Raw genomic sequence first — 15,943 nt, 5'->3', positions numbered from 1 at the left:
ACTCCTACAGTGGTCACTCATGGTAGCTTATACATAAAATAGTAGAATACATGTATCAACCCAGCTGTACAATATTTAAAAATGGTTCCGGTATCAGTTTCAGATCAATCTTATTTGCTGCCTTCATTTTTGCCATTATGTTCTGTCGCTTTACCTCAATTTACCTCAAATTTAAAAGTACCTCACTTAAGAATTTGTCTATCACCAAATTATTAATGTAGCTACTTCCCAAATAGGAATTCCCACAGCATTACAACAACTTTTGAAGGAAATGTATTACTGAACAAAAATATAAAAGCAACAAGTAAAGTGTTGGTCCCATGTTTCATGAGCTGAAATAAAAGATCCCAGAAATGTTACATACGCACAAAAAGCTTATTTCTCAAAAAATAGTTGTGCACAAGTTTGTTTACATTCCTGTTAGTAAAAGTATTGCTCCTTTTCCAAGATAATCCATCCACCTGACAGGTGTGGCGTATCATGAAGCTGATTAAACAGCATGATCATTGCACAGGTGCAGCTTGTGCTGGGCACAATAAAAGGCCACTCTAAAATGTGCAGTTTTGTCACATAACACAATACCACCCATGTCTCAAGTTGAGGGAACATGCAATTGGCATGCTGACTGCAGGAATGTCCACCAGAGCTGTTGCCAGAGAATTTGTTAATTTCTATACCATTAGCCACCTCCAACATCGTTTTAGAGAATTTGGCAGTACATCCAACCGGCCTCACAACTGCAGACCAAATGTAACCACGCCAGCCCGGGACCTCCACATCCGGCTTCTTCACCTGCAGGATTGCCTGAGACCAGCCACCAGGACAGCTGATGAAACTGAGGAGTATTTCTGTCTGTAATAAAGCCCTTTTTTGGGGAAAACTAATTCTGATTGGCTGGGTCTGGCTCCCAAGTGGGTGGGTCTTTGCCCTCCCAGGCCCACCCATGGCTGCGCCCCTGCACAGTCATGTGAAATCCATAGATTAGGGCATAATTAATGTATTTAAATTGACTGATTTCCTTATATGAACTGTAACTCCTTGAAATTGTTGAAATTGTCACGTTCATATTTTCTGTTCAGTATAATTTCTGAGATGTTGCATCCCTTTGACATCAGCTTATGTTTTAATCAGAAACATTGTGAATCCAGTTCCTCTAGCATTGCAACAACACCCACTAGTTCTAGAGGTGGGGAAAGATGTCAACTCAACATGAAACAAACTTCATCTAGGATTTGTTGTCAAAATGTCTTCCACCTCTTCCTGATGACAATTTACTTTCACGTACATTAACGCATTATTCTAACGTCTAGTTGACGATGAAAGCAGACAAATTATACTACCTTTCTTGATAGCTTTTTCATCTATCCTCTAACAAATCCTAGTATTGTAACAGTTTTCTTCGGGTGAAGTAGAGTCGGACCAAAATGCAGCGTTGTGATGATTCATGTTTGTTTAATAAAGGAGAAAACTATACATGAATAAACTACAAAATAATGAAATGTGAAAACCTAAACAGTCCTATCTGGTACAGAGACAGGAACAAGGACAATCACCCACAAACACACAGTGAAACCCAGGCTACCTAAATATGGTTCCCAATCAGAGACAATGACTAACACCTGCCTCTGATTGAGAACCATATCAGGCCAGACATAGAAATAGACAAACAAGACATCCAACATAGAATGCCCACCCAACTCACGTCCTGACCAACACTAAAACAAGGAAAACACACACGAATGATGGTCAGAACGTGACAAGTATTGTTTAGTAAGTGTTTGATTTCCATTTTAAATGTACTTCTCATATTCGACCCGCTACTAATATGACGCCACACTCTTAGAAAAAAGGGTTCCAAAAGGGTCATTCGGTTGTCCCCATAGGAGAACCCTTATGGGTTCCAGGTAGAACCATTTTGGGTTCCATGTAGAACCCTCTGTGAAAAGTGTTCTAAATGTAACCCAAAAGAGTTCTACATGGAACCAAATAAAGGATTATGTAAAGGGTTCTCCTATTGGGTCAGCAGGAATAATCATTTTAGGTTCTAAATAGCACCTTTTGTCTAAGAGTGCATGAAGGAAGTCCTATGGTACAAAGGTCCTACCCAAACCCCCTCAGATGAACTCAGATTGAAGCCTGTGAATATCAAGCCTTCTTAACGTGATGCAGCTACACGTGTGTGATGATGACACCTGAAACAGTTGACCCTCAACCCTACAATTGAGCTATACGTAACAGGCAATCAGTCAGCAACAGGCACAATCAAAGTTCCAACTCCAGGACTGAGGACCCAAGGCTCAATGACCACACCAGCCCAGTAGTTTAAACTTCTACAAGACTAGAAATGTCACATGACAGCACTCTGTACTCTATATAAATATTAAGTGTTCTTTGATTTATGTAAAAGCTTAGAGGCAGACATGCTCGGGTGATTGGATGTTCAGCATGGTGGTCTTTAAATCTAAAACAATCTCAAAAGCTCTCAAGTTTTAAAACCAGAATCTAACTCTGAATGACTTGTTAACCCACATACTGTTCTCACACTACGGACAAGTGCAAGTGGGTACCCTGTCACAATCAACCGCAATATGGTACTTTGCATATTTCTTTCTTATTATCACACCTAAGCCAGAGGCGTTATAAAAATTCACAGGGAAATGATTTGGTTTATATTATCAAACCACAAATAGCCCCTTGGCCTTGCTGATGTCCTTGATGTAAATGGTTCATTATAAACAAAAACTGTCGGGGCTTGAAAATTGAATTAGTGCTCACCTTTCAGCGGAAGTGTCCTAGCAACCTACTATGTAGACATCTACTGCAGGGCAAAGTGTCTGTCTATCGGTCTGTCTGCTCCAAATATTCACTCACTCGCTACTGCAATCAACCCTGACCATGCTAATGTTCTACTGGTGTGACGTGGAGAAATTGAGGGCAGTACGTCCAATGCACCTGTTTTTTATCTCAGTATCAAATCATTTCTGGGTAACAATTACGTACCCTACTGTGATTGTTTTTAATTAAAATGGTCAAAAAGAAACAAAGATATATTTTTAGCAAAGAGCAATCTCTAAAGCAAGAATGCTGGTAGGACTGTCTGAGTGGAGAAACTGAAAACTAGCAGATTTTGAACTTTCTTTCTTAATTGGTGATGTCACCAGGCAGGGCAAAACTCTATTCCACCAAAACAGGCTGCTCTTTTCAAACAGCTCTTACTCTAGAAGGGCATTATCACCAATATCACGGTATTATTCCAACCTTATAGTGTGAAAAAAACACAGGAAAAAACAAGTTTTTAACAGCACTGTACCTTTAAGCTTAAAAGCTGTAACGTAAAAGTGAATTTAAGCAGAGTTGTGTAGTTTGACAGAGAAATAACTGAAATATAACTGAAGTCAATGAATCGAAGGGTAAGTCCGTGTTTCAACATGAACCAACCATAGAAACTGTTAGACAAACCATCCGACGGAATCACTACCCTGTTTACTCATACAGAGAGATTTCTCACAACCTGTCAGGAACAATTTATGTCAACGCTAGCTAGGGTGAGAAAATAATATAAAATAATATAAACCCAACTATATTCCTCTAAAACACACCAAATAATGTTTTGTCTATTTTCAGGAGTGTTGCTATCTGTACAACTGAATATATACAACTCAATAAATGAATGAATATGTTTATGAGAAACATCAATCTAGGTGGTCACATACATTGACAGACAAAAACACAAGAAGGGTGATCTTGCATTTACAATCGTGTTATTTATAGCTATAGTCAATAATAGTTTGACTTAATCCGTCATTTTTGTAACACATCATTTTTTGTAAAGATTTGGTTGAAAGTCCACCCAGGCTGTGATTTGAAGTTACGTGGCCCCAGGCAGCAACCTATGTTAATTTATTCCCAATGATTATTTTCTTTTCAAAGACATAGCCTTTCTGCGAGACCCCTTCTGCTTGCATTTGCCTCTTGTGGCACATTTATGTTCACACATTTAAGTGATGGAGAATGCTTCAGACAAGTGTAATTCTAATTTCCTACTGTTATCTTTACCTCTCGTGAAAACCAAGTTTTCAAGCAAAAATTGTTTAGGAGGGGAGAAAATAAATGAATGCTTGAAATACAATATGGTAGAAACATTTTAAATGTCAAGTACACCAGAGAAAACATATCAAAATGCATGGTTCGGACTTTGGAGAGGTATATTGCTAAGCAGTTTCCTAGTTAAGTGATAATGCCCGAGAAGCCAGTGTTTGAGGATATATGGGCACGTTATTGGCATTGTTATGTTGTTATGTTGGCAAACCGTGCCAATATATCCTCCAAACACCGGCTTCGAAGGCATTATCACTTTTATACAATGGGTTACCAACATATTCAAATAATGATTGACATATTTTCATTAATAACTTTATTTTGATTAATTTACTCTTACTATTGTATCCTTCCACAAGATATAGTGCCGACACAAATCTAGGGTTGCCCAGTTGTTCAGTCTTTTTGTTCTGCGTCTATAGACGCAACTCAGTCATTCGTTATAAATGTTCCATTGCCATGCTGGCTGGCAACGTTTTTATCCCTGCTTGCTAGCTAGTCAACTACGGCTAATTTACAGTCACGTCAAAAAAGCAGCCAGAATAACAGCAAAGTAGCTTCTATTGCATTTGTTGAAGCTGTTTTCTAGTGACATTTATTTGGATACATCCTTAACAATGAGCTAATGAGGCACAATATCCCCTGGCATAGAAAATGTGCTCACTCGTCTGGACAATGTTGTTCAGAGAAGCTAGCCAACAACACATCTACAGTAACACAATCACTTCAAAGTAACACAATCACTTCAGAATGAAGCTGGAAAGGCTGTAAATTAGCTGTGTTTTGTTTTATCTCTGCACAAATCTCTGCTGTTGAAAACAAAATGTTAGTCTAAAAGAAATGTGAGATCATGTCTCGATGCTTTTTATAGTGGACATCAAGTTTACATCTTCCCTGTCTGGGCTGATAAGACAGTGGATTGTGTAGTCAGATGGAACAGAGTAAATAGGCATTTTAACATCAAACTTCAATGAGAGATTCAGTCAAACACAGTGTCTATTTGCTTAGTGTTATGTTTGTAAATGTCTAGTTTGAAAGAGACACCTTGTTTATTATATATTTATTTTTTTCCACACCAGATATTTTTTATTTATTTATTTATTTTACCTTTATTTAACCAGGTAGGCTAGTTGAGAACACCTTTATTTAACCAGGTAGGCTAGTTGAGAACACCTTTATTTAACCAGGTAGGCTAGTTGAGAACACCTTTATTTAACCAGGTAGGCTAGTTGAGAACACCTTTATTTAACCAGGTAGGCTAGTTGAGAACAAGTTCTCATTTACAACTGTGACCTGGCCAAGATAAAGCATAGCAGTGTGAACAGACAAGAACACAGAGTTACACATGGAGTAAACAATAAACAAGTCAATAACACAGTAGAAAAAATATATACATTGTGTGCAAAAGGCATGAGGAGGTAGGCGAATAATTACATTTTAGCAGATTAACACTGGAGTGATAAATGGTCAGATGGTCATGTGCAGGTAGAGATACTGGTGTGCAAAAGAGCAGAAAAGTAAATAAATAAAAACAGTATGGGGATGAGGTAGGTAAATTGGGTGGGCTATTTACCGATGGACTATGTACAGCTGCAGCGATCGGTTAGCTGCTCAGATAGCAGATGTTTAAAGTTGTTGAGGGAGATAAAAGTCTCCAACTTCAACGATTTTTGCAATTCGTTCCAGTCACAGGCAGCAGAGAACTGGAAGGAAAGGCGTATAAACATACACATACGAACAATAACTCTCAGACATCCACAAACAACAACTACATCTCCTGTGCCCATCCCTTGTGCTGCATCATTGTTTGCCACCTGGCCTTAAATTGTACAAATGAGTTTTTCTCAGTCACTCATGCTATTTCAATATCTCAATAATAAATCATTCTTTTTTTTCATTGTGTTAATGATGGCAGATTCATTTCCTAGTATTTACAATACGTTTTTTAAGATGAGTGATGAGAAGAGAATTGTCCAGCCCATTGGTATCTCACTACACCCCCATATGACATGTCTTGAAATATGCAGACAGACAGATTACATGTGAGTTTACATTGGAATACTTCTGAAAGATAACTTTCTAGGTCCACCCATAACTTTTGGACTTCATGACATTCCCAGAAGCAAGAATTATTATGTGATTTGTGTCTCTTGTATGATACATTCTATGCATTAGTTTATTCTGGATTAAGCATACTTTTTTGTTAAGTTAGTTATGTTCCAACATTCCCTCCATTTTGTGACAACATCAGTTCTTTTCGTTTCCAATAGTTTATAATTTTTTTTCTAAAAGATTGTCAGATGGATATGCTCTCTGCAAGGTTTTGTATATCTTCCCTATCATATGAACATATTTTTTCCTGACTCAAATAAGATTCCCCTAAGGTTGCTCTGATGTCTAAAAGATTTCAAATCAAAATGTCATGATATCTAACTTTTAAGTTCATGTGTTGGAAAACATCTACATTGGTCAGTCCAAAATGGCTTTTTAATTCTGTCATGGAAATAAATGTATTTCCTGTTACCAAGTCATTTGCGGTTTCTATGCCTTTAGTTTTCCGTGTGGACCAGTTTTATTGGTGAATTCTATCCAAGGATTGTTCTGTAGGGTCGTATTTCTAGGGAGTGATATTGGTTCTTGAAGAATGAATGTAATTTTCTTCCATATTTGTTTCTTTATATCATCACTTCATATAGATGAACAACAGGTCTATATACTGTAGGTCTAGGAACTGATAAAACAGTACAATTACATCACTGCATATTCAGTGCATATTCAGCTTTCAAGCCCTGGCAGACAACAGCAATCTTCTGAAATATAATATGACACTGAGGAACCTGAAATTAGCCCTCAAAGTTAAAAGTTAGATTTTGACATCTTGCATCAGTTACTAAAAATGATCCATCTCCTTGTCCAAAACATATCAATGATGAGTCTCTGTTTTAAAGGATATTTAAATGGATGTCCTGGACAGGACCCTATTCCCTATGTAGTGCACTACAGTACCTTTGACCAGGGCTTTGGTCAAAACTAGTGCACTGGAATAGGGTGAAATTTGATTCATATTTCCCTGGTCAGACCCACCAAAAGGACACAGGACAAGACCATAGGCATTCCATAATGTTCTGTTAACTTGTGCTAGTCCTCTTTTCTGTAAAGACAGTTGACAAAGAGCCAATTCAAGTCACAGGGATCTGGCCCCCAAACTGCCACATGAAATGGCACAGCAGAGTCTATGTGACAAGGCTGTCTTCCTCTCTGCAAAGTGTGTCAGGCATGCTGGTTAAAACTAATGAACTCTGACTGAGATAATCAACCTCTTGTACTTCATCATGCCAGACACTGGCTAGCCATCTGACAGACAGACTGGTAGATAAGCTATATCAGATCTCTACTTTCTGTGAAGAGAATGTGACTGACTGACTCCAATAAGATATGTGTTGTGATGAGAGAACTTTGGCAATTCTGTCTAAATAAGTACAAATGAGTATTTCACTTTATAATGCAAATAACAAATAATGCAAATGCTTTTGAAAGAAAGACAGACATTTAAATGTTGAGCATAATTCAAGGAACATAATAATTTCAGGCACATTATTTAAAAGTAAATACTCTCATCATGAGTAAAACTTCCAGCATTCAGTGTAACTAAATTCAGGTCAATTAAGCTGAACTCCACCAATCACATATGACGGATTCTTAGGAACACATTGATTTCCTTGCCATTATCAACCATTTATTTGCCTCCTGTTTGCAGCGTAGCATGTAATGGAAAAGACATCTGTAAATGGCTTGCACCTGGGATGGGATTTCATTGCTCCTCATTTCAACTGTCTATGAATGTGACTTCCTTCAGTCCCAGTGGACAAAAGGTCCTTTAGGGTGGAACTAAATTAGCGCTGATGCTGAAAAGACGATTGACACACTCTAAAATGGAATTATTTCTTATTTTAAGCCTTCCATTCTCTGTCTTGTATTCAGACGTAGCCAAGCCTACTATACCACGTTATTCCATTACACACCAACAGTATAGTCACTGCACACAGTCAATTTGTTCACATTACTGTGTGAAATAAACATGCATGCTTCACATTGTTGAGGTTTTGCCAAACATTTCAGCAATGTGTCAAAATCCACATTACCGCCTCCGCTGTAATCATTATAAATGATAATAATGATGATGGTGATGATTATGATTGACAATGATGATGATCACCATTCCTCAGCGATGTCATCCAGTGTTGTCAGTAGCAGCAGTGAAAGCAGCAGCATGCAGCGGAGTAGGGCTTTACAAGATCATACTGGACAGCAGAATATGGCAGTTTGTATACAGTGTCAGTGATACATTCTTTTGTCAATTCAATGCTTGACGTTCTTGTGAAATCACATCTATGTTGACCATCATCATAAACCAGTATGAGTTGCCTAGCAACATTGCATGTTCGACATGGTTAATCGCAAGGCTACACTCTTAGAAAATAAGGGTTCTTCGTTTGTCACCCATAGGAGAACCCTTTCTGGTTCCAGGTAGAACCCTTTGGTGGTGAAAAAGTTTCTACTTAGAACCTTTAAGTGGTGAAAGGGTTGCACTTGGAACCAACCTTTTTTTATATTCAGATGGTTCTCCTATGGGGACAATTGAATAACCCTTTGTGGTTCTAAGTACCACCTTCTGTACTTTACTACCCATACAATGCAAGAAAGACCTCACCCATCCAACGGTGTGCCACAAGTCTGTCTACAGGGACTATCCATACACATTCTGCCTCTATTCCTGGACGATATGGTACGCAGTCTGTCTACAGGGACTATCCATACACATTCTGCCTCTATTCCTGGCCTATATGGTACGCAGTCTGTCTACAGGGACTATCCATACACATTCTGCCTCTATTCCTGGCCTATATGGTACGCAGTCTGTCTACAGGGACTATCCATACACATTCTGCCTCTATTCCTGGCCATTCTACCTCTATCTGTACCCAGTCTGCAGCTCAACATCATGAACTAGACACACATTAAGAAGACCTCCTGCCATAAAGCCCATCCAGACAGTCATCACAACAAATACTGGACAACATGGTATCATTGTTATGCATTAAATGTACAGTGCCTTGCGAAAGTATTCGGCCCCCTTGAACTTTGCAAACTTTTGCCACATTTCAGGCTTCAAACATAAAGATATAAAACTGTATTTTTTTGTGAAGAATCAACAACAAGTGGGACACAATCATGAAGTGGAACGACATTTATTGGATATTTCAAACTTTTTTAACAAATCAAAAACTGAAAAATTGGGCATGCAAAATTATTCAGCCCCTTTACTTTCAGTGCAGCAAACTCTCTCCAGAAGTTCAGTGAGGATCTCTGAATGATCCAATGTTGACCTAAATGACTAATGATGATAAATACAATCCACCTGTGTGTAATCAAGTCTCCGTATAAATGCACCTGCACTGTGATAGTCTCAGAGGTCCGTTAAAAGTGCAGAGAGCATCATGAAGAACAAGGAACACACCAGGCAGGTCCGAGATACTGTTGTGAAGAAGTTTAAAGCCGGATTTGGATACAAAAATATTTCCCAAGCTTTAAACATCCAAAGGAGCACTGTGCAAGCGATAATATTGAAATGTAAGGAGTATCAGACCACTGCAAATCTACCAAGACCTGGCCGTCCCTCTAAACTTTCAGGTCATACAAGGAGAAGACTGATCAGAGATGCAGCCAAGAGGCCCATGATCACTCTGGATGAACTGCAGAGATCTACAGCTGAGGTGGGAGACTCTGTCCATAGGACAACAATCAGTCATATATTGCACAAATCTGGCCTTTATGGAAGAGTGGCAAGAAGAAAGCCATTTCTTAAAGATATCCATAAAAAGTGGCGTTTAAAGTTTGCCACAAGCCACCTGGGAGACACACCAAACATGTGGAAGAAGGTGCTCTGGTCAGATGAAACCAAAATTGAACTTTTTGGCAACGATGCAAAACGTTATGTCTGGCGTAAAAGCAACACACCATCCCCACTGTCAAACATGGTGGTGGCAGCATCATGGTTTGGGCCTGCTTTTCTTCAGCAGGGACAGGGAAGATGGTTAGAATTGATGAGAAGATGGATGGAGCCAAATACAGGACCATTCTGGAAAACCTGATGGAGTGTGCAAAAGACCTGAGACTGGGACGGAGATTTGTCTTCCAACAAGACAATGATCCAAAACATGAAGCAAAATCTACAATGGAATGGTTCAAAAATAAACATATCCAGGTGTTAGAATGGCCAAATCAAAGTCCAGACCTGAATCCAATCGAGAATCTGTGAAAAGAACTGAAAACTGCTGTTCACAAATGCTCTCCATCCAACCTCACTGAGCTCGAGCTGTTTTGCAAGGAGGAATGGGAAAAAATTTCAGTCTCTCGATGTGCAAAACTGATAGAGACATACCCCAAGCGACTTACAGCTGTAATCACAGCAAAAGGTGGCGCTACAAAGTATTAATTTAAGGGGGCTGAATAATTTTGCACGCCCAATTTTTCAGTTTTTGATTTGTTAAAAAAGTTTGAAATATCCAATAAATGTCGTTCCACTTCATGATTGTGTCCCACTTGATGTTGATTCTTCACAAAAAAATACAGTTTTATATCTTTATGTTTGAAGCCTGAAATGTGGCAAAAGGTCGCAAAGTTCAAGGAGGCCGAATACTTTCGCAAGGCACTGTAGATGGTTTTGCAAAAAGCAATGCTCCATGCCAGGCTAAAGATCATACAAGACTCCTGGGTGGGAAGAACTGCTCGAGTCAATGATAGGAGGAGAGATCAAGGAAACCGCTTCTGCTCTCTGTGTGGAAGGACATCATGATCAAAATAATGACACTAAACTCAGAAATCTGTGTGTGCTGAATGTTAGGCATCAGAGTCCGAGCAGTCACATCCCTCCCGCATTTCACATGTGAAGTGATCCAAAAACACATGATTGCTCATGTGATTTACCACATAAGAAATCATGTGTTTTTTCTGTGAGGGATTACAGCTAGTGAGTCATATTCTCCAAGAGAATGGCCAGGTAAGACAAGGGCAACCTTTCTGTTGCTTGGATACGTCTTCACCTTGGTAAAAAGGCAGACAGAATTAAACCAGCACTTTCCATTTGTCCTATTAAAATTGGATAATGTTCTTAGTGCTTGCCTCGATCGGAAAGTTCAAGCATATAGTCAAATTAAAACTGAACTGAGTGTGTTGTTCTCACTGACCTGTCCTAGACTGTAGTGGCCTCTAACAACTTTCCATATTCTACTAAGAGACTGAGCAGTTATCTGCCAATAGAAGCACTGTGTCTTAGTTTTTCACCATCCTGCTAATTATTAACCTACAAAGCATTACATGGACTTGCTCCTACTTATCTCTCAGGTTTGTTCCTGCCGTACATACCTACACGAACGCTTCGGACAAAAGACTCAGGCCTCATTATTGCCCTTGAATTTCAAATCAAACAGCTGGAGACAGGACTTTCTTACTATAGAGCTCCATTTTTGAAAGAATGGTCTGCCTATCCTTGTGAGAGACGCAGACTTGGTCTCAACCTTTAAGTTTTTCCTGGTGACTCATCTCTTCAGTAGGTCCTATGATTAAGTATAGTCTGGCCCAGGGGTGTTAATGTGAACGGTAAGACACTAGAGTGACGAACAACCCTTACTGTCTCTGCCTGAACTATACTGTAGATTCAAATCTATAGTTGACATCTGAAAACCTCAAACGGGGGTAAAAACAAGTGGAGAGTGAAACTGTTTACAGGGGATCCACCACTAGGATTCTCTGCCTCTGACCCTATTACGGGGGATGAGTCGCTGGCTTGCTAGAGGGTTGCATTACATCATGCCAGGCTTTTGTAAATACTCGACTTCAGTGGGTTGAGTCAGGCTGATCTTCCTGTCCCCTCGGGCTCGTGCAGTTTGGGAGATCTTAGTGGGCTATACTTGGCCTTGTCTCAGGGTAGAAAGTTGGTGGTTTGTTTATATCCCTTTGGCGGTGTGGGGGCTGTGCTTAGGCAAAGTGGGTGGGGTTATATCCTGCCTGGTTGGCCATGTCCAGGGGTAATTTTGGAAAGGACCACAGTGTCGTCGCCCCCACTCCCCCCGTCTCAGCCTCCAGGTCTATGCTGCAATAGTCTATATGCCGGAGGGCTAAGGTCTGTCCTATCTGGTGTAATTCTCCTGTCTTATCTGGTGTCCTGAGTGATTCTACGTACAGTTGAAGTCAGAAGTTTACATACACTCAGGTTGGAGTCATTAAAACTCTATTTAAACCACTCCACACATTTCTTGTTAACAAACTACAGTTTTGGCAAGTCGGTTAGGACATCTACTTTGTGCAAGTAATTTTTCCAACAATTGTTTACAGATAGATTATTTCACTCATAATTCACTGTATCACAATTCCAGTGGGACAGAAGCTTATATACACTAAGTTGACTGTGCCTTTAAACAGCTTGGAATATTCCAAAAAATGGTGTCATGGCTTTAGAAGCTTCTGATAGGCTAATTGACATCATTTGAGTCAATTGGAGGTGTACCTGTGGATGTATTTCAAGGCCTACCTTCAACCTCAGTGCCTCTTTGCTTGACATCATGGGAAAATCAAAAGAAATCAGCCAAGACCTCAGAAAAAAAATTGTAGACCTCCACAAGTCTGGGTCATCCTTGGGAGCAATTTCCAAATGCCTGAAGGTACTATGTTCATCTGTACAAACAATAGTACATAAGTATAAACACCATAGGACCACGCAGCCGTCATACCGCTCAAGAAAGAGACGCGTTCTGTCTCCTAGAGATGAACATACTTTGGTGCGAAAAGTGCAAATCAATCCCAGAACAACAGCAAAGGACATGGTGAAGATGCTGGAGGAAACAGGTACAAAAGTATCTATATCCACAGTAAACGAGTCCTATATCGTCATAACCTCAAAGGCTGCTCAGCAAGGAAGACGCCACTGATCCAAAACCATCATCAGCCAGTGTCACGTTCTGACCTTAGTTATTTTGTTATGTCTTTGTTTTAGTATGGTCAAGGTGTGAGTTGGGTGGGATGTCTATGTTCCTTTTTCTATGATTTGGGATTTCTGTGTTTGGCCTGGTATGGTTCTCAATCAGAGGCAGCTGTCATTCGGTGTCCCTGATTGAGAATCATACTTAGGTAGCCTGGTTTCACTTTTGAGTTGTGGGTGATTGTTTCCTGTGTCTGTGTTTGCACCATACGGGGACTGTTTGATTTTTGTTTGTTCTTTCACTTTGTTATTTTGTATTTTTGTAGTGTTCAGTTTTGCATATTAAAATGGACACTTACAACGCTGCACATTGGTCCACCTACTACTCCTCCTCGTCAGAATCACCCAACACCAAAGGACCAAACAGCGTGGTAATGGGCAGCAGCAGCGATCTCCAGACTCCTGGACATGGAAGGAGACCATGGATGGCAAGGGACCCTGGGTACAGCCGGGAGAGTATCGCCGCCCCGAGGCAGAGCTGGAGGCAGCGAGAGCCGAGAGGCGGTGGTATGAGGAGGCAGCACGGCAGCACGGTTGGAAGCCCGAGAGGCAGCCCCAAAAATGTCTTGGGGGGTCACACGGGGAGTGTGGCTAAGACAGGTAGGAGACCTGAGCCAACTCCCCGTGCTTACCGTGGAGAGAGAGGGACCGGGCAGGCACGTGGTATGCCGTGAGGCGCACGGTGTCCCCGGTGCGCAGGCATAGCCCGGTGCGGTACATAGCAGCGCCTCGTATCGGCCGGGCTAGAGTGGGCATCGTGCCAGGTGCCATGAAGCCGGCCCAGCGCATCTGGTCTCCAGTGCGTCTCCTCGGGCCAGGGTACATGGCACCAGCCCTACGCATGGTGTCCCCGGTTCGCCAGCACAGCCCAGTGCGGGCTATTCCACCTCGCCGCACTGGCCCAGCTACGGGGAGCATTCAGCCAGGTAGGTTTGGGCAGGCTCGGTGCTCGAGACCTCCAGTGCGCCATCACGGTCCGGTCTGAGTTGAGTTGTGGGTGATTATGTTTCCTGTGTCTGTGTTTGCACCATACAGGACTGTTTCGATTTTTGTTTGTTATTTTGTATTTTTGTAGTGTTCAGTTTTACATATTAAAATAAACAATTACCACGCTGCTCATTGGTCCTCCGATCCTTCCTACTACTCCTCCTCTTCAGAGACAAGCGTTACAGCCAGACTACAGTTTGCAACTGCACATAGGGACAAAGATCATACTCTTTGGAGAGATGTCCTCTGATGAAACAAAAATATAACTGTTTGGCCATAATGACATTCGTTATGTTTGGAGCAAAAAGGGGGACGCTTGCAAGCCAAAGAACACCATCCCAACCGTGAAGCATGGGGGTGGCAGTATCATGTTGTGGGGGTGCTTTGCTGCAAGAGGGACTGGTGCACTTCACAAAATAGATGGTATCATGAGGCTGAAAAATTATATGGATATATTAAAGCAACATTTCAAGACATCAGTCAGGAAGTTAAAGCTTGGTCGCAAATGGGTCTTTCAAATGGACAATGACCCCAAGCATACTTCCAAAGTTGTGGCAAAATGGCTTAAGGACAACAAAGTCAAGGTATTGGAGTGGCCATCACAAAGCCCTGACCTCAACCCTATAGAAAACTTCTGGGCAGAACTGAAAAAGCATGTGCAAGCAAGGAGGCCTACAAACCTGACTGAGTTACACCAGCTCTGTCAGGAGGAATGGGCCAAAATTCAACTTATTGAGGGTAGTTTGTGGAAGGCTACATTAAACATTTGACCCAAGTTAAACAATTTAAAGGCAATCCTACCAAATACTAATTGAGTGTATGTAAACTTCTGACCCACTGGGAATGTGATGAAAGAAATTAAAGCTGAAATAAATCATTCTCCCTACAATTATTCTGACATTTCACATTCTTAAAATAAAGTGGTGATCCTAACTGACCTAAGACAGGGCATTTTTACTGGGATTACATTTCAGGAATTGCGAAAAACTGAGTTTAAATGTATTTGGCTTCAACTGTGTGCTCCCTCTATCTTCTCTCTCTCTCTCTCTCTCTCTCTCTCTCTCTCTCTCTCTCTCTCTCGCTCCCCTTCCAGAGGACCTGGGCCCTAGGACCATGCCTCAGGACTACCTTGCCTGACTCCTGGTTTTCCCCAGCCCCAGTCCATCTGTTCATGCTGCTGATCCAGTTTCTGCTGTTCTACTTGTGGCTATGGAACCCTGACTTTTTCAGCGGAAGTGCTACACTCTTAGAAAAAAGGGTTCCAAAAGGATTCTTCGGCTGTCCCCAAAGGAGAACCCTTTTTGGTTTAAGGTAAAATCATTTCTGGTTCCAGGTATAACCCTTTTGAAGAAATTACTCAGAAATGACTCAAGTAATAAATGACTGAACAGCAATTATCCATCCCAAAACATGCATCATTATTCAACAAACAGGCCTTTGCATAATATAAACATAAAGGTTCAATTCAATGCAAGCCTTTGATGATACTCTTATTTTGTCCTATCATTCCAACACATGAGAAACTCTCTCTCTGTCACATTGCAGGAGTCATTGACTTCGAAACGGGGCTCTGTTTACATAGAGTTATGTTGGACCTCTACACACTGTCATTCCAATGACCCACACATGAACTCCCACTGCAATGGCCGTAGAGGAAGGAGACAGAGCAAGCTCACTGTATTCAACTGCTCATTCAATCCATTAACTGGATCTTGGTAATAAAATATGATATTTCAGGATGAGACTAAATAAGCATAGAATATAGACTGTTGGTTTCATCATTGTTGAGGAAATGAATGAAAAGGAACTGTAACACAAGAA

At 40.8% G+C, this 15,943-nt stretch overlaps 1 protein-coding gene across 2 annotated transcripts in view; it reads right to left on the bottom strand.

Annotated features, from left to right (window-relative positions):
- htr4 (5-hydroxytryptamine receptor 4) overlaps positions 1–15,943 on the bottom strand; it is a 90,636-nt gene that overhangs the window by 47,766 nt on the left and 26,927 nt on the right. The window lies entirely within an intron of this gene.

Source organism: Oncorhynchus mykiss, chromosome 31 (assembly GCF_013265735.2).
Source record: "Oncorhynchus mykiss isolate Arlee chromosome 31, USDA_OmykA_1.1, whole genome shotgun sequence".
NCBI lineage: Eukaryota > Metazoa > Chordata > Actinopteri > Salmoniformes > Salmonidae > Oncorhynchus > Oncorhynchus mykiss.
This window is presented reverse-complemented; position numbering and strand designations above follow the sequence as displayed.